Source organism: Marmota monax, unplaced genomic scaffold (assembly GCF_021218885.2).
Source record: "Marmota monax isolate L192 unplaced genomic scaffold, Marmota_monax_Labrador192_F-V1.1 WCK01_AAM20220418_F8-fsc00001, whole genome shotgun sequence".
Lineage (NCBI taxonomy): Eukaryota > Metazoa > Chordata > Mammalia > Rodentia > Sciuridae > Marmota > Marmota monax.
The window spans coordinates 61,383,533-61,409,900 of NW_026693777.1; the positions used below are offsets into that span (position 1 = coordinate 61,383,533).

Here is a 26,368-nt window from a genome sequence, read left to right on the forward strand (position 1 = left end):
CCAGCAGTCACTTACTGAGCCCAAAAACCATGTCTTTTCATCCTTGATTTTTCAGTGTTTAGCACAAGCCTTAGATGTTTCTTGAATGAATACATTTTTACATTCAGGCTAGATGTTATAAAAGAATTAAAAATGAACATGAGATGACCTTTACCTTCCTAGGGTTAATGGTATCAAAAAGGAGAACATAAAGAAAGGAAGACAAAAATAATACACAGTGTCCCTACACAGGCGCTGCATCTGCAGGTTCCTGCCCCTCCTCTAAGGTCTTCTGTGTTACAGAGGATCTTCTGCAGCCTGCATTTCTGGTTTCCCAGCTTCTAGCAGCTCTGTAGTAGGCAATTCAAAGAATGGCAGAAGAAGGAGCCTACAAGGGTCCCAGACACTGAAGATAGAAGGCTATCCATCATTATCCCTGCATTATTTGTAATGGTAAAAACAGCACAAACTGCAAACAACATACACAGTTATCAATAGGGATGAATACATTAAGGTTATGTTTAAACTATGGGAAATGTGATTTTTTTAATAAATAGCTTTATAATCCCTTAGCTTGAAGTGAAGTTCTTGATACACATTTAAGTTTGTTCCTCAAACCCCAAAAGGCTCTTAAAGCAAATTCTCATACATATCAATGGGAATGTTTTTTCCATCAATTAGCATTTGACCCAGAAAAAAAAAATTAGTATATCTTTCTTTAAGAACATCGGTGTGCTTAGACCTCAAATCAGGAAACATACAGGAAAAAAACAAAACAAAACAAAAAAAAGATGATAACACCTCACTTTAAAGGGTACTTTCCCATTAACCCAAGGAACTGATGGACTTCTTAAAATTGATGTTTTACATGGTAGGTGATACATGATGCTACACAGACATTGAACTGAAATGAGCTTTACGGAAACACCTTCTGCATAAGGTGAAGCCTATGAATAAACCCCAGAAGATGCTTTATTAAAATATAAAGTCATGAGGGACCAGTTACTGAAAGAACTCAAGGGGAAGCCTCTGTACCACCCAGTGGGGATAGTACTGAATGTATGCATGTGTGCACATGTATATAATTTTATGTGTAATTTATATAAAGTCTAAATACTTTGGATATATGAATCATTTTTTCCCACTGGCTTCCCTTAAAAAAGAAAAACCTGATTGATTTTCAATAGCTCATAAGCTAAGATTCTTAGCCTTTCAGCTGAGAAATTAATGGTCTATAAACAAAGACTAAATGCATCAGGGAGATATTTCATATCTTTGGGTTTTCACGTGGGAAGCAGTGTTGTGGGGTGGAAAGAACATAATATTTAGAGTGGAAGGGACCTTTGTTGAAATAATGGCTCCACCTCTGTGGATTTGGGCAAAGCTCTGAACCTGTTTCCTTAAAAATAGGAATAGTGGCACTTTCCTTGCACAATCAGCATGCAGGATGGAAACACTATACAAGAAGCCTCTAGTGTAATTCTTGGCAGAGTACCTGTTTAGAAATTTTTACATATATTTTGCACACTGATTTTTTTAATAAAGCATATCTAGGTTGCTATCTCTTTCCTTGCAGCCAAAAAAAATTAGAAATTGGTTCTGATCACAGGTACATCTTATTGTTGAGAGGGAAAATGAAATGGGAAAATAACATATCACATATTCAGCCTCCTTCTTGATCATTTAGATGAATTCCAGAATACCACAAGGCTGCCTACTATTTTTTTTAGGCTGTGTCCAAAGCATTTTAGTCAAGCCAGTGCTTTGCAGATGAATGTCAATGTCAACTGTTAAAATATTTATCTGCCCCTCTACCTTCCTTCCAATGGAACCGAAGCAGTGACTGCTCAGATGGTCTCCATCTACAAATAACAAAATAGTCAAGTGGTCCCCTGCAGATGCCACACACTAGTGATCCCAGGACACACTCTGGGAACCCCAAATCCAACTTTGTTTATCAAGGCAGCTGAAGGAAGACCCAAGGTTCCAGTGGGCTCATGATGATTCTGCCACATCCCTACAGTCCTCATCTATTCTGAAACCTGGTGGTAACAGGAATATTTAAAAATCAGGTCTGCAGAGCACTATAGATCTGAATGCCAAATACTACTGCCATTCAAGATTCACCTGTCTCAGAAAAGGCTGCCGAGAATGAAGATTACAACTGCAGCCCAGGCACAATCTAAACCTTGTTCAGTGGTGCACAAGGTACTTAGGTTGATAGCCAAGGGATATGTACAGCTCTGGGGGGTGTGCAAACAGAGGTCATGTCAGCATGTGTCACCCTTAACCAACACGCTGCTATTTAAGTAAGCGGTAACCTGCAGTATCAGCAATTGTGATTTATCGAAGAGGGCAGTGTGAATAATGCGGAGGACTTGACCACTGGCCTTTAATTCCTCTCACTTAGACAGGCTGCTCTTCACCATAAAACAGTCATTCTGTGAATTAATGTGTTTTATTTTAAAAGTGACATGTTATACTGGCTTCTGCTTAAAGGCAAATTACTCCAGATTGCCAGTTTTCCAACCAGGCTATAAGGGATCCTGCATATTCTACCCAGGATAGAGAAAAAAACTCTAAATGATCAGCAAAAGATGACAATATATACCACCCCAAGACCCAGAGGTACCCACAAAGGCACACCTACTATAAAATAAAAGGTATCGTGCTCAGTAACTGGAGACTTCTCTGCAGCCCAGCACTGGACCCATGATCCACTGTGGTCTTCCCTTCCCTGAGACCCTAACCAGACAGGCAGTGAGTCAGTCTATTGCTTTTCTTTGGTTAGCACTGAATCATGATGTATGAAATGAATGAATGAATGAATGAATGATGGTGCATCCTGCTGCCAGTTCACCTCTCCTTTCACCACATTCCTCCCTGACAGTATGTGATTTGGTGAGCAGAAACGCAAGCCTACCTCTTCTCTGTAACCCTGGTTATCACAGAGTTTGAGCGATCTCTTCACCCTCTGAGTCTTGCATATTTGGAGAAAAGAGCCAGTGCCAGTCTTCCAGGGGCTGTTGTGAGGTCAGACAGCCAAGGTATCTAGGGCTGTGTCTGGCAAGTAAAACAGTGTTTGCAAATGCTAGGATTTTTTTACTATTGTTATTATTATCTTATAACACCTTGGCATGGATCCTTTAACAACTCTCTGTCAAGTAAATAACAACCAAGCCCCAGAGGAACAGTCAAGGCCTCCCCAGCCCACTCTCTCTTTCCTATCTTATATCTTCCTAACCTCTCAACAGGAACCATCTACTCCCACCTTATGTCATTTGATTAGTTCTTGAACACATGCCAGTTCCTACCCCCTTACACTTTCATTCCTATCATTCAGAAAGTCTATCTTCATCTCAGTTCAGCCTACTGGAATTTTATCCATTCATATAACAATAATTAGAACCAACTACATGCTTCACAAGAAGAGGCACAAGACCCAGACTGGCAATGGGGTAAACTACATCCATCCTCTCCTCTGCTCCCCTCTACTCCCATCTACTCCCCTCTACTACCCCTCTACTTGCCAATGCAAGGTGAAGATGGGGGTCACATGACCCAGCCTGAGCCAATGAGTCTCTTTTTAAGGATTCATATAGAAAAGGTACTCTCCTCCTGGGATTTCTTGTTGGAGAGGAACTGCTTATGAACAGAAACAAGGCCAACTCGGAAACCCCTGAGTCTTCAGATCCAGCCCTTCTGGAAGTTTTTGTTCTTCCTCTTAAACTTCAAAGTTACACGAAGCTATCTACCATTTTTTGGTCAAGATAGCTTGAGTCTGACTCTCCTCATCTAAACTCAAAAGAACTATGACTAACACTACTAGCCATAGCAGTTCCATTTGAAGGTGAAGCAACATTATGTTAACTGCTTTGCATAGACAGCATTTTTAAATTCTCCATTTTTATAATTGTGGAAGCTGAGACTCAAGAGAAGGTCAGTAATTTCCGTGAGGTCATGCAAGAGGGGTAGTGTCAAGTCAAGCTTAATGCTCCATTTCCACTGTATGCCACCCCAGACGCTGGTCTTAGTGGATGGCTCTGGGGATGTGTGGAAGAGTGGTTGGTCTTACCATGGCCCCTTTTCCAAAACAGACTTAGCTGGGAGTAGCTCCATAGCAACTTCCTCCAGCCCTGGGGAGTGTGCTTTCACATGTGGCCCCTCTAGCTGACCTTCACTTGTCTAGCAGCAAGGCCAAGGCTGTGATAATGAATGGCCAATGGGAAGTGCAGTAGGTCCAACATGAATCATCGATAGCACTAATGAAATTGCTTTAAGTTCTAGAGCAGAAGGGAAACTGAATGCAATGTGAGATGTGCAACCTTGTGCCCTTCCAAGTTCCCAGAGAAGAAAGAAATACAATCATGGCTGGGGATAGGGGATAGGGGTGAAAAACAGGAGCAAGCCATCATTGATTTCTAATACTGACTTAAAATGTGTAATAATGTCTCACTTAGACATGCTTCTCACTTAGAAAGAAGTATTCCCCATACATGATTTCATAGACGAGTACTTGTTTATTTTCTTATGGGTAGTATTCTAAAATGCAACACCGTACATTTTAGTGTGTTGTTAAAAGGTTTTCCTGAATATTATTTCATCATGATCTAAAGCATGAAGGTTATCAGCTCAGAAGAGTACTTGCGAAAACACACACAACCATAATGCCAAGGTTTGTATTCCAGTTACGCAATTTCCAACTGTGTAACCTTGGGCAGGTTAATTAACATCTCTTGTCCACATTTTTTTACTTCTATAATGAGGAATAAGTGCAATACCATTCTCATGAAAATGCTGTGAGAATTAAATAAGACAATGTAAGCAAAATCATTAGCACAATGCAAGGCAAAAAATATTAAGTATTTTTTTTTTTGAGATAGTGCTGGGGATTGAATCCAAGGCCTGGCATATGTTAGGCAAGAACTATAGCATTGAGCTATATCTCAGCCCCATCTTTTTGCTGCTGTTGATAATAATAATAATAATAATAATAATAATAATGACAACAACAATAATAATAGTAATAATAATAATAATATTGCTGATGTTAATTTTAATGTCACCAATTATGATTTTTGTAAGACAGTGATGTCTTTAGGCTCTACAGAGGTATATAAAAAGGTTTGCTCCTATCATTTAAAGACCCCAGCTGTTTTACTTTTTTTAATGCTTTCTGTAATTTTTTGAACTGAGATTTCAAATTGTCAGCCACACTACTGTCAGCCTGGATGTTATTTACGTCTTGCTTACCATTTAAAATATAGCTAAGCTTGTGGGAGTTAGGCATTAAACAAGATTCATACTATTAGCATGCAGTAACTCTCTTGTCCACTAGAGGTCTACTCCCTTATGCAAGGGTTTGGGGCTTCCCAGAGGTCTGCAGTTCTGCCCAAGAGCTCCATGTTTTAATGAACCAATCACATCACATAATGCAAAGCTGGTACTCAGAGCAATCCACAGCAGTGTACTGATCTACATTTGTAACCTTCTATCCCACTATTTGTCATGCACAAACTACCACTCTCAAAACAAATGCATAGTTTCACTGTTTCCCAAATGGGCCTTGGACCTCTGCATCTCTGTGCCTTTACACACACTATTTGCTCTACTGATAAGCAAATAACACCGCCCCCCAGCAACATTCCCCACCCCACCACACACAATCTTAATGGTCTTTGCACTTAGGTAAATTCTTTGCCTCCTTTAAAACTGGTCAAGACTTACCTCTTGAAGGAGTTTACTAACAGTCTATCTCCTCCTTTGAACTCATGGAATTTGAACTCTTTGTGACTAGCAAGAGTCACAGTCATTTGTGACGCTTCTTGTATTATTACTTTGAATCTTTATTTAACTCATCACCTATTGGTGCTTTGCCTCTCCCACTAGAATAAAATTTACTTAGGTCACATGTGTCATGTTATCCCATGTGAGTGTCTAAAAGCAGGAAAAGGAAAGTCTCACCATTTATTACCTGGCACAAGGCTGGTCACTGAATAATCTGGATCAATAAACCTAGTAGAAAGAAATTTATATTTCCTTTGTAGAAATTGAAACTTAAAGAAATAAAATGACCTGGCCAAGGCCTCATTGCCACTGAACCTTCAGCCATGATTCAGATCTAACTCTAAGGGTCATGTATTTTCACCAGATTATATCACATTTCTTCAACATTGTGTGCAATAACTATGCAAAAAATATTTAAGGGTTACTTGAATTGCCAAGGAGCAACTCATGCTGAATATATGCAATCTGAGACTGTAAGCCAATCAGGAGTATGTATCTCCAGTCCTCAGACCCCCTGAGTCTCCATGTGACCACACATCACATCAGCAGTCGAGCTGAGAAGCCAGGTCATATGGGGACAGGAAAACCTCCCTCTCCAGCCTCCCTGCAGCTCTGAAGGTACCCTACCCATTCCAGGATGCAGGATATACTGGTCATCTCAGATGGAAACAGGGGAGTAGGAATCACAGGGAAGGAACAGACAGCACTCAAGGTGATAATCAAAGAGTACTAGAGGCTAAACCACACATTCTCCCTGCCAACAGCTCAGTAATTCCAGGAGCACAACAATTCAGTTGGCCATAATGTTATGAAATAGGCCGCAAACAACTAGGCCGCAAACAACTGGATTTCATTTCAAACAGCATAAATTAACAAATTGCACATGTGCACCCAGCATCTGCTAACCTAATAATTAAGATATTTAAAAAGTCACCTAATGGCACCAAAGTCAGGATAATGGGATAATTGTTACAGTATTTAAAAAAAAAATTTAAAGACACATGATTCAGTCACCCATGTAGTGCCCCAAATGGAGGGTTGCTTTTTCATGGTCTCTTTGAGCACTGTGTTTGGATTAGCACGGTGTGAAAAGCAGCAACTGCTGTTATGTAACTAAACCCTGCATATACAGTTGTCAGTCTGGGTAAATTTAACTCTGCAGGTTGAAGGCAGAGCTTGCTTGCCAGAGCAGAACTTAGAAAACAACTAAAATTTAAAGACACATTGCCCCCGTGGACAGCAGAGGAGAGCTGGTTGGGGAGCTGTGAGCGGCAGAGGCACATTAAGGCCAGTGGGGCTTGTCTGCGCCACACCGGGGCATTAGCCCCCTGTAATAGCCAGTTTGAAAACAATGAATACTGACAAGAGCATGGTTGTTCAATTACAAAGCTGTCTGCATTTTCCCTCTCTCGACATGGCGATAAAGGCACTTAAGGGGGCCTAATGTAGTTGGGAAGGGAAGGCGCTGAAACCAAGGATCAAAGAGGCTTTAATAACGGGTTGCCTGGTCGGGGGAACACTGTGGATCCCTGTCTCCAGCCACGGGCTCCAGTGCTCTGTGGTGTGGAGAAGCCTGCCAGGAGCCAGGCCCGCTGCCTGAGTTCTAGGCACGGCCGGGCAGCTCAAGAGGAGCCAGCTGTCCTCATGCTCCTAAGGCATGCCAACTGCAAAATAAGGGGCTAACTCCCCGGAAGGCCCTTCCAAATCTTCCATCTCTCCCTCTGCTTCCATTGGCAGATCTATGTTCATTACAGACAAGAAATAACTCTGTAGGTAACCTCTCGTTCTCAACCGGACTCTGGCAGGGGAGGCTGAGAGGAGGACATCCACTGGAAACTGTCAAGTGTCAAAAAATATAAATCCAGTGGACCATGTCTCCAATCGTCTTCACTACCCCACAGAGCTCATTAAAGCAGGAAAGTCCCCGCCCCCATCCAAAAAGACGACGTGGCAATGTCAGTAAATGTGAGGGGATTCCTACCTAAAAGTGTCGCCCCATACACATCTCAGCCCTTATGCTAAGGGGTGAGCCGAGGAAGAGCCCACAACCACACCCTGAAGGGATGACACCCCAGAGAGTTGAAGGGAGGCTTCACAGTTGGGTTGGCTGGGATGCTGTCTGTTCTGTGTGGTGTGAGGGACATTTTGCAAAAACGAGAGTAGATTCAAATAGATGCTCAACTGACTCCCAGCATTTGAGAGATTTTCCACTCTGTTTTGTAAATGCAACAGGGCCAGACAAGGAGGGAGCAGGTTAGGTGCTCGCCTTGGGCACAGAATTTAAAGGGATGCCAAAGAACTCAGCAGTCAAGATAAATAATATTCTAGTGCGATATGTTTAAAATTAATATGAATGTGAAAAAAAAAAAAAAAACCTCATGATGAGCAGCAGCCTAGGAAGAACCAGCCAGCCAGGTTCTTTTAAAAGAATTGCTCTATGGGCTGGGGCTATAGCTCAGTGGTAAAGCACCTGCCTCACATGTGTGAGGCCCTGGGTTTGATCCTCAGCACCACATAAAAATAAATAAAAACACTGTGTGTTTATCTACAACTAAAAATTATTTTAAAAAGCTGAGCGCAGTGGCTCACGCCTGTAACCCTAGCTGCTCGGGAGGCTGAAGCAGGAGGATTGCAAGTTCAAAGCCAGCCTCAGCAAAAAGTGAGGCACTAAGCAACTCAGTGAGACCCTGTCTCTAAATAAAATACAAAAATAGGGGCGGGGATGTGGATCAGTGGTAGGGTGCCCCTGAGTTCAATCCTTAGTACCAAAAAAAAAAAATTGCTCTGGTTCGTGTAAAATAAGCCATTGTAACATCTTCCGATGCCACTTTAAATATAGAGCTAAGAAAATAACTGGGGAAAATGAGTGTGGATGAGTTATCCATATTGCCATCTTTGTCATTGCCACATCTGCATTTGCTAAACATTCTGATCATGGATGGCCGGAAATGCGTAACACTTAACTGCAGAATCCTATGGTTAGGATATGCCAGCAAGAGGGTATTCCCCTCTTCTCAGATGAGATTGTACAGAAATGCTCAAGGATGACTACAGAAAAACATGCACCCAGGAAGGAAAGGCGCTCCAAAATAATTTATTCTAAAGTGCTATTTCTTTAAAATAATTGCCATTTAAATAGTGACAAAGCGCTTTGGCATACATTATATTATCCTCTAAATAGAAAAGATCTCTGTATACTGGTACTGCATATATTTACTTTCTGGAGAAGCAGTTCTAATGATGCCACCCCAGCTCAAAAATCTTCCATGACTCCCAACTGCCTTCAGACTTCAAATCCCAAAACCCAGGAATGAAGAAAGAATCTTACTCTCTATAATAATCCCTGTGACTCCCCTCATTCCCCTTTCTTCCATTCTTACACCAGCAGATCTGTTCCCCAAGCCTCTCCTGTCTTTACTGAGGCTTGTTCCCTCCCAGGAGCAGGAAAGCCCTCTCTTATCTTCCCCAACCCATCTCTCCTCTCCTAAATCTTAGGCGTAGTTCCAGTCTCAATTCTGAAACTGCCTTCTCTGTGAAGCCTCAGAGCTCCAGTAGGTACTAAATTATCAGACAAATTAAAACTAGCAAGTGATGGTCCCAAGCAGCTTTGGCATTTAAGTTTAACTCTAAATTAACCAAAATGCTTAATTTGCCAAAAGCATCCCATTATCAAAATGTACTGATGACTCCTTCTCTGTCTTCAGAAGCAGAGCCATCGGGGAAGGAAAGAATGGGAAAACAGAAAGCTCTTTTTCCTTATTTACTTCTCCTAAAATGAAGCAGGTATTCAATAAAGGAATAAATAACACTTTCAACTTCATATGGACATGAAGTCAGGCCGGTGACTCCAGGACTCAGCTACAGATACACAAGATAAACGTTCTCTGTGTCCTGAAAAACCCACACTCAGAAACACACACTGCTCTCTGCCCAGGCTGGAATGGAAAGAAAAAAAAAATCCCATTTTGACGCCTGAGGCTTAACCAGAGTGCTCAGCCCTCCCAGGCCCACTCGGCTTCCTGGTGATTGGCCTCCACAGCTGAGGGCCCACTGCTCAAAGCCTCATTTTCCGGAGCAGAGCAATTCAAAACCATCTTAGTCACACAGATAGAAGGTGAAAGTATATTCCAAGCAAACTACTGGACTGAGGTCGAGTTTATCAAACCAATTACACTGAGATGTTATGGGAAGGGGGGAAATGTAATCACATATGACAGGGATTATCAAAACTGCTTACACAGTAAATCGAGAAACTGATAACAGGCTGACAACAGCATCTACCTGACGGGGGAATTTCAGGCTCCTGCTCCCCAGGCTTGTAAGACGGAAATCACCACACAGAGGAAACCGTGCAGTGTGGCCCACACCAGGTGATCCGGGTGGGGGGGGAGGCTATGGAAGGCCTGGGACAGAGGGAGCCAAGGGCCCAGGCAGGGCTCTCCTGGAGACCACAAGGTGCAGGATGCAGGGTCTCCTCATGCTGCTCAGAAACATCTTAATGGGCTCTGACCTTGCACACCACAGAATGAGAGCAGTAAGTAAAGAGTGAGATGAGGAGAGTCTTTGGAAGCCGAAACAGACACACAGAAGTCAAATTTGCACTCTGTGGTGAGGACTGGAGTCTATCAAGCTCCACTGGGACAGAAGAGTCAGGGAAGAGAGTGGCTCTGCACAGTTCCTGGTGTACACTGGCTCCCTGAGGAACACAGTATGGAACTGCACACGTGCTGGGAGGGTCTGGCTCCTTTTTGGACCCTGTCACTCAGGGCTTCCAGAGGAGGCAAAAATCATGCTGCGTGAGGTCATGTTGTACCCCAAATAAAAGAGCAATAAATTAAATTTCTGGACCACAGAGTCACTGCAGGATCGGTGGGGCCAGAGCAAAAGCAAACTGCAGGAGCTACCTAATGAATCACTGACAGACAGGACACCAAAATAGAGGTCCTAAATAAAGCAAGTGACCTGGAAAAGGAAATAAGTACCTGCATTTTAAAGGAGGGGCCTTCTAGTCCTCTCTGAGCATCAGTAGGTTTTGTTTTCGATTCACAATGTGGTGCCTTGGAAACACCCTAACAAGTTCAGCTGACTGGGGGCATGGGCTTAAACTTTATCAAGGCTTGCAACAGGGATGATTTGCATCAAGTTCAATGCTGTCCTTTTGGCAGTTGTTGCACTTAATTGAGTGAAAAAAGCTGTCAGTCTAAAGCCCCAATCCCAAGGTAAATTCACTCTGAACTAACCATCTGCCAGGGCTTCTCCCAGGGTAGTCAACACTTATCATCCAGAGAACTGGATTCACTTCCTCATAATTAGATCATTCCTGAATTAAATTGACGTTCCCAGGGAAAAAAAAAATGCAAAGTGTGTTTTGAGACCAGAAAGCAGAAGCCAGCTTGTTTTAACAAATGCAAGAGACTACATAATTTTTCACAGCGATAGAGTGGCACAAGAAATGATTTTTCTAAATTGGGCTCCACAACAATTATTATCTTCCATGCCAACCTCCTAATTTATATTTGGATTTTTGTTTGGAAAGTTCAAGTATTTCTTGGAAGCACCACACACAAATCCAAAGGATGGGTAGTTACTGTTTACAGACCTGGGAGCCCAAGCAGGGTCAGACGAGATGACCAATCTTATCAAGCATCGTGAATGTCAAAGTCTCTGTGCATTTGTGGGCACATCTGGAAACCTGCTGCTTATTCAAAAATAAAGAGAAAGAATTGCCGTCTGCTTCTTGTATCCCGTGGTAGCCATGTTGATTGGAAAGGCTGGGGAAGACAGGTCCAAAAATCCACAAAGAGATAAATCTGGAACCAAGGTCCCAAAGCAACGCAACCATGCTGTGAGCAAAAGGCGGAGAAGAAATGAAAGGGGGAAATTTTGAGAGCTTCTCTGTGAACATGGTTTCATTCCTCGCCAGCAACTGGGTGATTTGCCTGGAGACAGGCTGAGTCTCCTGGGCATTTACCTGCAAAAGGTTTTTCGAATACTTCACATTCACTCAAAAATTTCCAGAAAATATTTCTGAATAAATAAGAGTATTTGGTAATCTTTTTTTGTTGTTGTTCTTTGAGTTTGCACACCACTTAGTTATCATTGTGTTTCTGAAAAGACACAAAGCCAGAACCCAATGAACTCAAAACAGAATGATACCAACTCACTTTTGCAGGAATATCTAGATTAGATATTTCAATGCCTGCTTCTGTAGGGATGTGATATTAGAGATAAGATAAAGGAAGATGAACAAAAACATGGCAGACTAGAACCTACTATTAGAGCCTATGTAATATTTATATATGCCATATAGCATTTCTACTTCTCCAGCTTCTAATATTTCTCAACCTTGCCTGATCTTAATAGTCACCTAGAGCATTTAATTTAAAAAATTATAGAGTTTTCACTTTCTTCTTCTAAAGATTTAAATTCAGTGGGTCTGTACTAGACTCTATAATCTGTTCTACACAAGTTAACTAGAAGCCCAGCAGAAAAAGAAAAAAAAAAAAAGAAGAAGAAGCCAAAGCAGAGTCTAGAGGCAATGCAAAAAAAGAATCAGAGAAAAGAAATCAACAGATGCTGCCATGATAGCCTGAGGGGAAGAGAACCCACCCCCTATCTATATGTACCCCAGAGTGGGGTGGCCTGGGGTGTTTACACTCTCCCAAAAATGGTAGAAGTAACCTTGCATCATTGCTAAGCCAGAAACTAGAATTGAGACCTGTATTCTGGGGCAATGGAAAACTGCCCCCTTCATGAAAGAAAGACTAGAAAAATTCTACTCCTTGCCAGGGGAAGTAAAAAGTAAACTTGTCATCTACTTGAAATTCTACATAGGAAAAAGACAAACAGAAAACAAACAAACAAGCAAAAGAAACAAGCTTGTATGAGTAGATGAAATCCTAAACCGATGGAACATTCAAATGGATCTAGGCTCTGAATTTATACTACCCTGGTGTCACAGGATCGAGACACTGCCACAATCCAAGATACACAGGATACTGCAGGAAGAAATCCTGATCAAGATGAATCTGCAATAAAAAATTACAATCACACAAGAAGATGCACTGTACACAAGTTATGAGTTATGAAAATTAGTTCCACAGAACTTGATATAAGATCTTTTGGAAGGTTTTTATAAAATAAGCAAGTCTAAAATTATTTAAGAAGTTTTTTTTTTTAAAAAAAAGAAGAAACATGAAACAAAATGAAAAACAGAATATTATGACTAAAAACCACACACACAGATTTGGGGAAAAAAGTAAGAACAAATGTAGTCATTTAAAAATTAAAAACTCAAAGAATGTGACATAAAAGAATAGATTTGACATGATTCCATTTATGTGAAACTGAGTATGAAGCATGGAGGGGCTGTTCAGGGGAACCAGAAAGGTTTTCTTTCTTGCATAGCAGTTACCTGAGTACTCACATGTCAAGGCACCATCAACTTCCCTGCATGTATATTAAACCATCATTTAAAAAATTCAATAGGCAGCTTAAACACTAGATTAGACAGAAAAGATAAGTGGGCTCAAAGAACGAACCAAGGAAATTGTCCAGAACACAATAGACATAGAGAAACGGAGATAAAAGATACGAAGGAGAAATGAAATAGAGGATAAAATAAGATGTCTTACATGTCCAACAGGAGTTTCAGAAAAAAGAGATTGAGAAAAGAGAAACAACTAAGAATGTTCCAGAATAAAAGGAAAACATGCATTATCAAAATGAATAAGCACATCAAATCTTGACTAGAATAAATAAATCAATCTATGCCTATACCTAAGCATATCATAGCGACCCGTAGAACATCAAAGAAAGAGAAAATCTTAAAAGCAAGCAGAAAGACAAATCACCTATAAAGGAGCAATGCTTTGACTGACAGCAAACTTATCATCTGCAACATCAAATGCCGCCTACTGGTCAAAGGCCACTGCCAAGCTATTGACTGTGGAGAATGGTTTTTGCAAAATGATTGCAGAGCGAACATATTTTTCCACTGTTGTCTTTAGTGTTAAATGCACCCTTCACCACTTCATCTCTTCAACAGGTTTTATTGAGCACCTACTGTGTGTCGGCCTGGGCAAGGAATTTCTCTGCTTTCAAGGAGCCCGTTTCTTTGGATTCAGGTTATAAGTGTTGTGATGGTACTAAAGAGGGCAAAGGAATCACATTTGATTCAGAGGAAAGGTCAGGAAAAGCAAATCTGAACTGAGGCTCACCATGTGGACAGGCGTTTGCAAGTAAGGATTGTCAACCTCACAAGAGCAGGGGCCTTGAGTATCTGCATTCTATTGTATCCCGAGGATTTGGAACAGTCCCTGGCACTCAGGAGGTTCTACATAAATGCCTTCTAAACGAATACTTGGATAAATAAACAAAGTAGCAAGAACTGAGTTGTGAGGGGAAGATTGGGAGGTGAGAAGGTGTGGCAAGTTTGAGGACCAAAGTTTGGTTCCTTAGAGGAGAGAGCATGTGAGTGAGCACAGGAGGCCAGGTGAAAAATGAGCCGGAAGCCTGGCGGAGCTGCTTTAGACCTGGTAAAGGGCTTGGATTATATCCTAAGAGCAATAGGAATCCCATGCAGGATTTTAAGCAAGGAAGTGATACGTGAGATTTGCATTTTCAAATATCACTTGGGTCCTAGTGTCAATGTCAGAGAGTTAGCACTGTTCTATAAGGGGAAAGAAGTCTTCTTCACATAATAGGTACTGGCCTATTATGATGCACAGCTTTGAGTCTTCTACCCAAAAAGAGCTACAGGAAGAGAGAAAGGAGGGACAGAGACAGAGATACTGGGCATAAGCAGGTCTAAGAAAAAAAAAAACAACATAAAATGCTGGCTGCCCAATTCCTGCAGTGTGTGTTTTCCAATCAGGCCCAAGGCTTATGGCAGAGCTGGAATAGGAAGGGAACCCATCCCCAGCTCCAGCTGAACATTCTGTTCAGGCTTTTCAATCTAAAAGCTTCAACGTGCCGGGCGGCACTGCCGCTGTTCTCATGTTGTTTGGCCAAATCCTGCTCCAAAACATCAACGTGTCACATGGGGGCCCAAAAAAAGCCTTGTGAACTTTTATCAAATTTGAGTTTTTCCCCTCTTCTTGCACAAGCAGTGAACCAGAGATAGGACCATGGTAATAATTCTGGCCTTCCTGGTGTGGACAGCTTTCAGAAAGGGGCAGCAAGCCCACAAGAGTCTGGCTGAATAAAGCCTCTCCTCAGCCAATGCCAAGTTCAGCAACTTCTCTCTTAGCAGTTCCTGTTAGGGCTGCAAAGCACTGAGGAGCTGGGCGGTTGTGAGGATGCACCATCCTTGTGTTCACAGTTCCTGCCACCTCTGAAGCCCTGTGTCTGTAATATTCATAGTCCACAGCTCACAAGACTGCCAAGCCACCATTGCAGGTTGTTCTCAACAATTGGTTCGAGTTACTTGTCAGAATTGCATGCAGGAATTCCTCCCGCAGGATGGGAGTTTTTGCTTTGTGTAGTCAGCTGGAAGTCAGCCAAGACAGTGAGGAAGAGAGTTAAATCTCAAGGAGTTCTCTGGCAAAGTCCATCTCAAGCTAGGGAGGGCAACAGAACACCACCTAAGGACCGAAAGGAAAACTGACAACCAGGAGGGTAAGGAAGCTGCCACAGGAAGAGCCAGAGGGCAAGAGTAAGTAGAAAAACAATCTCTAGGGGCAGCCATGATCAGCTGACTGGGCTGAACACTGCACAACTCCAAGGAGCTCCACTCGCCTACCTTGCAAACCTCGCAGCTCTGCAGATGAGAAGAACATAAACAGAGATGGAACGAAACCCCGGGCACTGGCCTGTCATACAGACACATGGAACCCAGCTAGGGGAAGGGGCTAGAGAGTGGTGGAAGAGGACATGATAGGAACTATGAGCCATGGCTGAAAGCGACATTCTAGACTCAAGACTACTCAGCTCTTCTAGGCCCCAGTGGTTCATCTGCAATGCGAGGATCCTACTTCTTGTCTCCTGAGACTGCAGAGAGAATCAGAAAGACTGAGAACAGTGTGAGCAATAGGTGAGCACTCTTAACTCTTATAAACTGTCAGATCACATCCCGAATTCTGGGATAATTGTTCTTGCAAACTCATTGAGAGCATAGATAATATTTTATTTTGCCTTCATAACATCAGCCACTCATGTAGAGCCTGCAGAGCACAGGGATTAAATACATAGTTGTGGAAGGAAGCAAGGGTTGAGACACGAGAGGCAGCAAGGGAGCAGGCAGGCAAAGAGCAAGAGCTCTGCCTGCTGTCGCTTGGGCACCCAACAATTGTGACAGACACTACTGCAAACACTAGCGTTGCATGAATAGTGTCTGTTGTATACAAAGAATTTATTCATCAGTTATTTACTCAAAAACAATAGCTGAGTGCCCGCTGTATGCAAAGCACTAAGTTAGGGAAACACAAGGTCACCCCACAGCATTCCTGTCCCCAAGCCTCTTATGGGTTACAGACTCCTACAAGAACAATCCTTGTAAGGATCAACTGATACAATGCGCTAACACAGTCCAAGTAAGACAGGACCCGGACCTTCTCTCCCCTGCTGCCACCACCAAAGAGACCTGCCATTTTTTCCCTTTAACTAGTTCCTTCCTGGAAGGGAGAAGAAAATAGTTCCCTGTTTAAAGCTGTGGGAGAGGATAAGAATGTGATCATGCCTTGATGTGTCCTTAGGAAAGCCCAGCCGCACACTGCTCTCTCTGCCCGCAGCCACTGGATCTCAGGCTCAGAGGCACAGAGGGTCTGATATTACTAAAGTATGTCCTGGCTAATCTTTCTCGGTAAGAACCCTACCACATGGACACAGCCAAGGCAAAGCTTTCCCAGGACCCAGGAGACAGGTCATGATATGCTAAACACCATTTTCACCACAAGAAACAGTGAACAGTTAACTTCTAAATTCTAAAAGATATCACTGATATCCACTCTATGGAGAGGACAAAGGCAAATGGAGTTGACTGTCTCCTTTGTCCTACGTGATCCACTAGCCAAGGATGGAGTCCTGGAAATGAGTTGGCCCTGGAGCAGCCAAATATAGAACAATATTACAGGTTAACTTCATTACCAGAGCTAGACTCTAAACTGGAGAATCATCTGAGAGGTATCCAGAATACTAAATTATTACCCTCCATTAGCTAGGTGCTTAGCAATTGGAAATGCACATCCCTTCTTCTCTCACAACCTGAAAACATTACCACGTTCGAGCTGACAAACCCATGGCTTCTCTTTAAAGAAATAAACAGCCCAAAGATTTAACTCATCCCTCTTCTCAGTCTATCTACCTTTTATTCACCATTACTTTTAGCAGTCGTTTGGATTCACAGCTGAAAAGCAAAGCAGGCAACTATTTCTCTCTGTGGATTTGTTGTTATCGATGACAATTCTGATGACTTCCAGAAAAAAATGTTAGAAGTGACATTACTAAATCAGATTAACAGCCAGTGTTCTTAATTCTTGCTCCCAAATATTTCATCTCCCAATGTGTAAAACCGACATACAACAACAGGCAGCCTGTGTTGAGAAAACTCCAGGGTCAAGTTCCTTATGGGGGAAGCTTCACATTCAAATTCAGTATATGTCACAGGGAAGTTGCCACAACTTAGGCTCTCCTGTTTACTGAGAGGTGCCGCAGAACCTCTTAATCACATCTTCAACAACCCAGCCACATTGGTCCCCAAAAGTCTAACCTCTTCTGTATGAGAAGGCCTAAGATAAAGATCTTGCATTTCTCTAAGAGAGATCCATTCTTTTCAGGCAGAGAGGAGACTACAGTGAGAGTAAGTGCACTACAGAACAGAGAAGGAAGAAAACAGAGTCCATCAGCTGGTGAACGGATACAAATCTGGTATATATCCACACAGTAGGATATTGTTCAATAATAAAAGGATACGGGTTCAGCATCTCCATATATCTGACGTTTTTAGATTAGGGATGCCCAACTAGAAAAGTCTATGAAACATTCCAAAATCCAAAAACTTCTGATATCTGCAACACTTCTGGTTCCAAGCATTTTAGATAAGAGATACTCTCAACCTGTATTGACATATGCTACAATATCATGCTAAGGGAAAGAAGCCAGACACAAAAGACCATGCACATGTCATATAATTTGATTTAAATGAAATAGCCAGTAAAGGCAAATGCAGATCAATGGCTATTTTAGACGGGGGGCAGAGAGGGGATGTGACAGCAAATGGACACGAGGGAGTTTTAGGGGTGACAGGTATGTTTACTAGGTTGTAGTGGTGGTGGTACAACTCCATAAATTCACTAAATTATCGAATTGTAATCTTAAAACAGGTGAATGTAATGGTATGTAAATTATGCCTCAGTAATTTTAAGCTAGAGAGAATAAAGACTGCATATTCTCTGGGGAATTCCTTAAAAAAGTTGAGCCTTGGGCTGGGATTATGGCTCAGTGGTAGAGAGCTTGCCTAGCATGTCTGAGGCACTGAGTTCAGTCCTCAGCATCACATAAAAAAATAACTAAATAAAGTTATTGTGTCCATCTACAACTAAAAATACTTAAAAAAAAAAGTTGGTCCTTAGGCATGGGGTCATAGAATGTGGGAGCTGGCAGGATATCATGACTCAGTGCTTCCTTGCGCTATGGAGAAGGTGAGGCCTCTGGGGTGACAGCCACTTGCGTAACCTGCTTATACAATAAACAGTCAAGTTGGAATCAGAACCCAGGTCCCATGGTTACTTGTCTGGAATGTCCTTCACAGTTTATCTTCATTAATTTGCTCTATATGAACATCCTGGGCATTAGCCATGTAGATAATAGAATATATACACAAACTGATGTGCCTGAATGAAAGATCAATATGTTTTTTGGTGTATAAACCACACTGGATAACCCATGATCTGATTCCTCTCTGATTGCCTTGGTGGTTGTATATTTCATTCTCTTGACTTCTCCATACTTTTTTTAGACAAAAATCCATGACTGTTTATCAGCTATAGATTGAAGTTTCTTTCTTACCCTAAAGATTCACAGATGAGTTTGTTAGAAGCTGACTCAACTTCAAAAGTACATCCAACAGCAAAATCCCAATTCAAACCCAGCCACAGAGGCTTGTCTTCCTAATAGAAATGGAAAATAGATCTTGCTTGACACAAAATTAAAATGTGATCCAATTATGCAGAATACAAAGGAACTTGCTGTTCAATTGCCAAAAAAGTAAATAAAAATAAATCACGCTCTCTAATTTTAAACAATGATACCATCACCTTAATTACCTTGGATTTTACTACCATCCATTTCAAACAGTACAGGAATATGGTGATGAAATACACATAGAAAAACATCACACAGTTTAAACAAACAAATGAGCAAAATAAGAATTTTTAACAACTTTTTGAAGACAAATTGACCATCCTGAAAATTATTAGTATGCTTTTGGCATTGGCCACAAATGTGGCCTGAAGATCTATGTTCCCTTAAAATTTATATGTTCAAGCTCTCACCCCAAAGTGATGGTATTAAAAGGTAGTCCCTCTGGGAGGTGATTAGGTTTAGGTGAGGTCATGAAGGTAGAGTACTATGATAAGGATTGAGCCCTGATAAGAAGAGGAAGAGACACCTCCTTTGAATGCCCTGTGAGGGTCCAGTGATAAGGTGGCTGCAAGCTAGGAAAGGACCCTTACCAAGCCCAAGCCTGACAGACCCCGAAGCATGCCTTCTAAACTCCAAACTGTGAAAAATAAACAACTGTTGTCTAAGCCACCCAGTCTATGATATTTTGTTATAGCAGCCAGAGCTGACAAAGACATCTCAAGACTTACTTCATCACCAAGTAGTACTTGGTGCAATTCATTACCGTGATCATGGCTGTATAACATCCCTTTCTCAGGAACTTGATCAAGCATTACTTTTTCATATGCATTCAGTGATATGAGAAAATATTTAGCCTCCCTTGATATGCATTTTTCAAGGGGCTATTCTTGTAGTGACTTACTTACACATTTACAGTCTATCTCCCAATGCTTTTGCCTTGGCATAAAGTGAAAATTAAAATAGAACTGCATATTTAGCTCAACTTCCCTGTCACAGAACCAGTCCCTAAGTTCCTAAAATGTCCTTCAGCCTCAAAATGATGCCTGTCTCCAGACTGCTTCACTTTTCAGTTGTCTGTGTATGCAGGGGCCCGTTGCACAGATGCTCCTGTGAAGTGGGGGGTTCCCCCAAGAGGCAGGTGTCTCTTCCTCTAGAAACACCGGAGAAATCTGCAGTTAGCAAGGGGGCTGGGAGAGCTTTGCTGACCTGCACTGTGGAAGTTCTGAATTTAAATATACCAATGACCTCACGCACAAGAAGGCTCCAAACAGCCCAGAGGGATTAGAACTTCTCTAGCCAGTCTTTCTTTCTCTGACAAAGCCCAACATTCTCTCTCCATTCCACCTAAATAACCCGAAATGACCCTTCAGCTGGTATTGAAAGTGGAAAGAAAAATTCCAAAACGAACTGCAGTATTTGTGGGCAATGAGGCTTGATCTGAGCCCCAAACCAGATGACTTGGGGAGGATGAGGATTCTGTTTCAAATCCCAGAGGTTAACTCTATACCCACTAAAAGTGAAGTAATCTCCAAATCACAACCACTAAATTATCAAATCCTCATATATGCCCTGGTTTTCTCAAGTGACTTAGTTTACCTTAATTTGTTGAAGGAAACCGGCAAGAACAGAAATGACAGAAGTATTTCAAAGCTATAGTAGGAACAGCTTTTTCTTTTAAAAGTCTATATCCTTAAAAAAGAATACATAGGGGCTGGGGTTGTGGCTCAGCGGTAGAGCACTTGCCTAGCACATGTGAGGCACTGGGTTCGATCCTCAGCATTAAATAAAATAAATTAATAAAATAAAGGTATTATAAATTAATAAAATAATTTTTAAAATTATTTTTTTTAAAAAAAGAATATATAAATCAACTTATTGAAAGCTTGAGCCACGGAGAGGAAAAATTCCCTCTAAATAGTCCAACTCTAAGACAACTAAGAGCCACAAATGTCTCCTCCAAACCATTTTCTGCAGGCTCCTTGTAGATCATAACCCAGCCTGAACTCCTTCACCAAGAGCCTCAACTCTTCCGGTATCTCTGTATAGACAGGCCTGGCCCTTGGCCTCTGCTGCCTCCTGGGATGGTGGCCAAGAGAGAGCAGTCAAGCCGGAGAGCTCCCCAAAGTGGTTCTCAGGTAACCAGTGGTTCGATTTCATCTCGCGTGGGTTCAGCTTTGCCGAGCTAGGCAAAAGAGGTGCTTGGCCTGGGTTTAGAATGATTTCTGTTTAAGTTTCTTCAGGGCTCAATTATAAACAGCTCAAATAAAGGCCGTGCTGTCCTGAAGGGCACCTTTCAAGAGAAACAAAAATACTTAACAAAAGAGGACTGTTTGGCTACCAGTGTCCTGAGCAGGGTCTGAGTGGATAACCGGAAGGGCTTTCTGCAAAGTTAGAAAGACAGAGAAGAAAACAACAGCAAGAGAAGAATCATCACAGATTCACCCACCCCAGACCTTCCTTCCCGGCAGAAGTGCCAACAGATAAAATAGAAACCTCTTTGAAGAAAACTCCAGCCGGAGCTCAGCTTTCAGGTATTAGAAGACACTGGCATCCCAAGGCCTCCCACTGTCAGATCAAACACACACAAAATAGTTCCTTCATACTGGCCGGGTTTCCCCCACACCATAAAAAACAGGCTTTTACTTTAATCCACTTACCACACGGTGGGTGCAGGCCTCTAATTTCACAGCACAGAGATAACACAAATAATTCACATGACACATTAGTGGGCTAGGGACAGGGCAATCACTGAACTCCCAGAAAACAGCAGACAGCCAGCTTCAGCCTCAGAAGGCGGGTAAACAGAGGGCTCTTCCAACAGGGCAGGCCCCCTCCTGGCTAGTTTGGACTTAAAGATAAGGTCAGCCTATTAGTGTCCACATTGTCTTAAGTCCACCGGTCCCCCTAATTGCACAACACTTCCCAGGTTCGTCCCTGGGCTGCAACACTATTAACTTCCTGCCTAGACTTCCAGAGGCTGATGCATATAAGAAAGTCCCCCGAAAACAGGAGCCCAACACATGCAGCAGTGGCAATCTCACTATAGTATCACCAGTGTCATTGTCTGCTTCACCAACAAATGCTTGTGCGTTTCTTTTTGTCTTTCTGGTAAACTTCAAAAGCAAAACATCTTCTATTTAGTTTCCCATGGCTGGACCCATCCTTTGAAGGTCTCACACCCTTTCTCAAGACCCTCTTTCAACTTTCTCTCCCACACAGCCTCTCTCCCAGGGCAATGCAGAGACCTCTCCAAAGCTACTATTCATTCCATTGCTCCAGCCTTGCGGTTCTGCCAACTGTGAGGCAGATTCCCTTTAGAGACAGGATAAATCAATGCTGGGCTGTGTAGAAAGTTAAAAAAAAAAAAAGGCAGCAACTCTTCACTTATCAATTAGGTATGTTGGGAAGGAAGGATCCCCACCAAAGTGGAAAAAACACAAATGCAACCTGAAGCAGCACAGGGCACCATAACCTGACACCCAGCTGACGCACATCCTTATTAAGCAGATGTAGGATCTCCAGATCTCAATCTTTTCCCTCTCACTTCACCATTCATCCCCTTCAATTTCCTGACCACACCCACCTGCACTGATATCACTTCAAAATCCATAAACATGACTTCATGATTGCACAAATTCAGTCTTCCAATCCCGTCAAAAGTGCCTGTCATCAGGCTGGAGAGGCTGAGGCAGGAGGATCGCCAGTTCAAAGCCAGCCTCAGCAGAAGAGAAACGCTAAGCAACTCAATGAGACCCTGTCTCTAAATAAAAATACAATATAGGCCTGGGGATGTGGCTCAGTGGTCAAGTGCCCCTGAGTTCAATCCCTAGTACCCAGCCCCCCGAAAAGTGCCACTCAGAGCTGGAGCTCCCTGTCTGCAGATAGTCTTCCCCGGCCCCAGGTTCTGGCTAAATGTTTTTCTTCCCTCCTAATACTTCATGTCGTACACTGTCACATGCCACCTGCCAGACTCACATTTCCATCTGGCACCTCCAACTCATCCCATCCAAATCTTAACTCACATTTTCTACCTACTCCACCAAACTGTCTTGGCCAATGATTCTGCCCCTAACTCTGGGGTGGACTCCTATCAGTCCCTCCATCATGCACCTCTGATTCCATCTCCTGAGAAATTCTACCCCCTGCACACTCCAGTTAAAGTCCTGGCCTGACATATCCCCTTCAAAATCATCACTGAGGTCTCTTCCCTGGGTTCATTATCTACACTGTCAATTCTCCACCCCTTACCTAAGGTACTTTTACTTCAGTATCTTACCAAAAAGAAAGCAAGCATTTTTTTACTTGCTCAAAATTTGGGGTCTATGGGAAAAGTCCCCAAATGCTTAGTGCATGGCCCCTGCCTACTTCCTGTAACTTGATCTCTTGGTCCTCACCAGCACTCTCCTTGCTGAGGCCAAGCCACATGACCTGAATGTGCCATCAATTTGCACCTCACACCTCAACCTGAAATGCCCTCTCACTTTCTGCCTAAAGAATCTCCCCATTGTTTTCAAAACCCAGGCAAATATAATCACCTCGGTGAGCTTTCCCAGAAAGCTCTCAAAGTGTTCTCCCCATCTCCTGTATGCTATATATTTTGTTAATATGGCTATTATACCACTCTTTGCAATTTTCGAATTAACCTACCTTTTCTTCCCATTCAGTCCCTTAATTCAACTTTGTCCCTCCATTGACCAACTCGGGGCCTAGCACAAAGTAACTGCTCAATAAACCCTTGAGGAGTCAATGCAAAAGGACAGCATATCATACCACCTTCAAACAGCTAAAGCTTTCGAAGAATATTGGGTTTTCTTGCCTCATTCCACTTTCCCTCAGCTGGCTCGACTTTCACATATTGATTCTAAGCTGCACCGTCACTATCATCCTGAGGGCATTCACTGAATGCCCCAGTAAAAGGCAGAGAGATATGAGACAGAACACTGAAGACAATCTACAACCCTGCCCTCGAGGAACTGAGACCAATGGGAAGATAAACACAGCTGAAGCAGCAAAATGTGAATTCAATAAAGACTGTAATAATGAGAGAGGAAACCAGAGTATGTTTGTAACTAAAAAAAAAAATAATGGAAAAGACTAATTAATAAAGGGATGTTGTCAAATGCCATGATAATTTTCATTATAGCATTTTATTAGGCACAATATAATATTGATATTTTTTTCTTTCAGGATTGCAATAAATTTCTCCACCAAAAATATTGTTAATCCAGATGCCCTGCACTGATGCTGCCTGTGCTCTCCTTCATTCTCCCATGGTGTTTAATATCAACATTGTTGATTTGGGTACAGGGAAGCTCACAGTTGTTTATGCAGCAAATTTACTTTCAGTATTTTCACCATCAGAGTAAGTACCGTGTGTGTGTGTGTGTGTGTGTGTGTGTGTGAGAGAGAGAGAGAGAGAGAGAGAGAGAGAGAGAGAAATATATTCTTTTTATATATAAATGTTTTTTAGTTGTAGTTGACACAATTCCTTTATTTTATTTATTTACTTATTTATTTTTATGTGGTACTGAGGATTGAACCCAGGGTCTCGAACACGCTGGGTGAGCACTCTACAGCTGAGCCACAACCCCAGCCCCTTCAATATATTCTTAACTGCCATAAAAATCTCAATTGTTTGGGCAAAGTCTTTCTGCAGTTCCAGTTTACCAGATAATGGTGTCAACAATGCTGCACAAGCGAAATCTTGGAGTGAGGGCAGAGAAAAGATGAAAGGCCACCAGCAAAATCCCTTTGAGATGCTCCTATTGCAGAACACAGAGTGGCTTTGGAGGCAGCAATCCAGAGTGGAACATGGACCAGGGAAGTTTTCAGGATCTCCTAGAGATTCCTTTCTACTGGTTGGAAGCTCATGGACAATAACTGCCAAACTGTACCCTCAGTCCCTGGCCAAAGAAGCCTGTCCCCAGAAGGGGAAAGAAATACAGTCACTGGAACCTAACCAAGGTGTAGTATGTTCCTGGGTTTTTAAATTTACATGTCTCACTGGGAGCAGCCACTCTGAATGATACCTTCTCAGAGCCTATTTTTTCTGCTCCTTAGAGTTGGGTTATGACTTCAGGCATAAAAATGTGCTTCTATCTTTCTGCTGCAGAAGAACTTATTTTACTAATCTTTCCTTGCGAGACAAATGACAAAGGAAAATGACTAATGTTCCTGGACCCTTAACACTTCTTTGCTAACTTGAGAAGTGCAATGAATAGAGGTTCTCAGGCATGATGACAAGCATGAAGAGGCTAAAAACAAAATACAGAAAGCCTTGCTTTCCAGCCTTGCTTGATTCCATTATTGACTTGACCTGCCATAACTGATCACCCATCCTCATTCAGCTTAATCATTAAAATGTAACACGAGCCAAGAATGTTCAGGCCAGCACCATACATCTTCTTCTTAGTCCAACATCTACGTACCTGTGTATATGCTGCATGTTTATTTTCATGTATGACATTCACACTTTATTTTCATTGCTGGATATTCAATATATTATAACCCCCTCCTCTTAGCTAGAATCTATTTCTTAAAGACCAGCTACTCGAAGTCTCTGTGTATCACCCACACTATCACAATACAAATTAGACAAAATAGATGCTTAATGGTGTAATTCGCTTTACAATGGCACTATTATTACAACATTACTCTATTTTCATTATTACTGCATATTAGAATCAGCTTCCAACATGTTTGAGTGAAGAAATAAAACCACCTAATCACAGTGCCAATTAATTCTGTAAAAGTCATGCAGTATATCAAAACTAAAAACCTTTTCGGAGCATCCCAGAAAGACAGGATTCCACTCTTGAGTCATTTTCCCCAGCTTGCTCTGCCCCTACCTCGCTGTACTTTGACCTATCCTAGTCCAATGACAAGTAAAATCAATAAAAGACCCGTGGCAAGTTTAATTGATCCTCTAAGAAAGGATATTATAATCCATCAGCACTCCCTATCCTTGTGCTAACATGATTTTCCCAGGTTTACCCAAAACTATTGTGGTACCAATAACCACTCTTTCTCACGCTGCTCTCTCATCAGCTCAAATACTGTAACAGCAGAGTAATTTTGAGCAGGTTGTGAGTCTCTGACAGTATTGCTTGCAAAGTGCATGTAAATTATTAGATTACATTACAAGTGAACGACTCAGCAGTGGGTCACCACAGTGGAGCATTAATGTAGAACAAGTTGAATGGAGCCCTTGCAGACAGCCTTCTCCAATGGGATTTTTTGGCAGGGAGGAGAAAGTGAGTGAAGGAGAAGGGAGGGCCAGGAACAATAAGATGCTAGAACTGAGAGCACAGAGCATGGTTGGAAGGAGGGGTCTACCCCATCCTCGAATTGGGAGAATTAGTCATGGGGGACCACAGGAATGATGGGGTTGCAGGGAGGGAGGAAATGAGCAGCCACTTCTGGTTCAGCTGAAGGCATGAGAGGTAACATCAGGAAAGCCCAACAAGTGGTGGATGGGTTGAACTTAAGCGATCTGTCCTCCCTTGGCAAGATCCAGCCCAGG

At 42.2% G+C, this 26,368-nt stretch overlaps 1 protein-coding gene and 1 long non-coding RNA gene across 2 annotated transcripts in view; both read right to left on the bottom strand.

Moving 5' to 3' along the window:
• The window catches only part of Rora (RAR related orphan receptor A), a 675,937-nt gene that overhangs the window by 637,121 nt on the left and 12,448 nt on the right, over window positions 1–26,368 (bottom strand). The gene's annotated exons all lie outside the window — the stretch shown is intronic.
• The window catches only part of LOC131424840 (uncharacterized), a 213,801-nt gene that overhangs the window by 175,758 nt on the left and 11,675 nt on the right, over window positions 1–26,368 (bottom strand). Inside the window, exon 2 of the long non-coding RNA XR_009228409.1 lies at window positions 1–26,368. This exon is cut by the window's left edge and continues 175,758 nt beyond it; it is cut by the window's right edge and continues 4,345 nt beyond it. This is a non-coding gene — a long non-coding RNA (uncharacterized LOC131424840).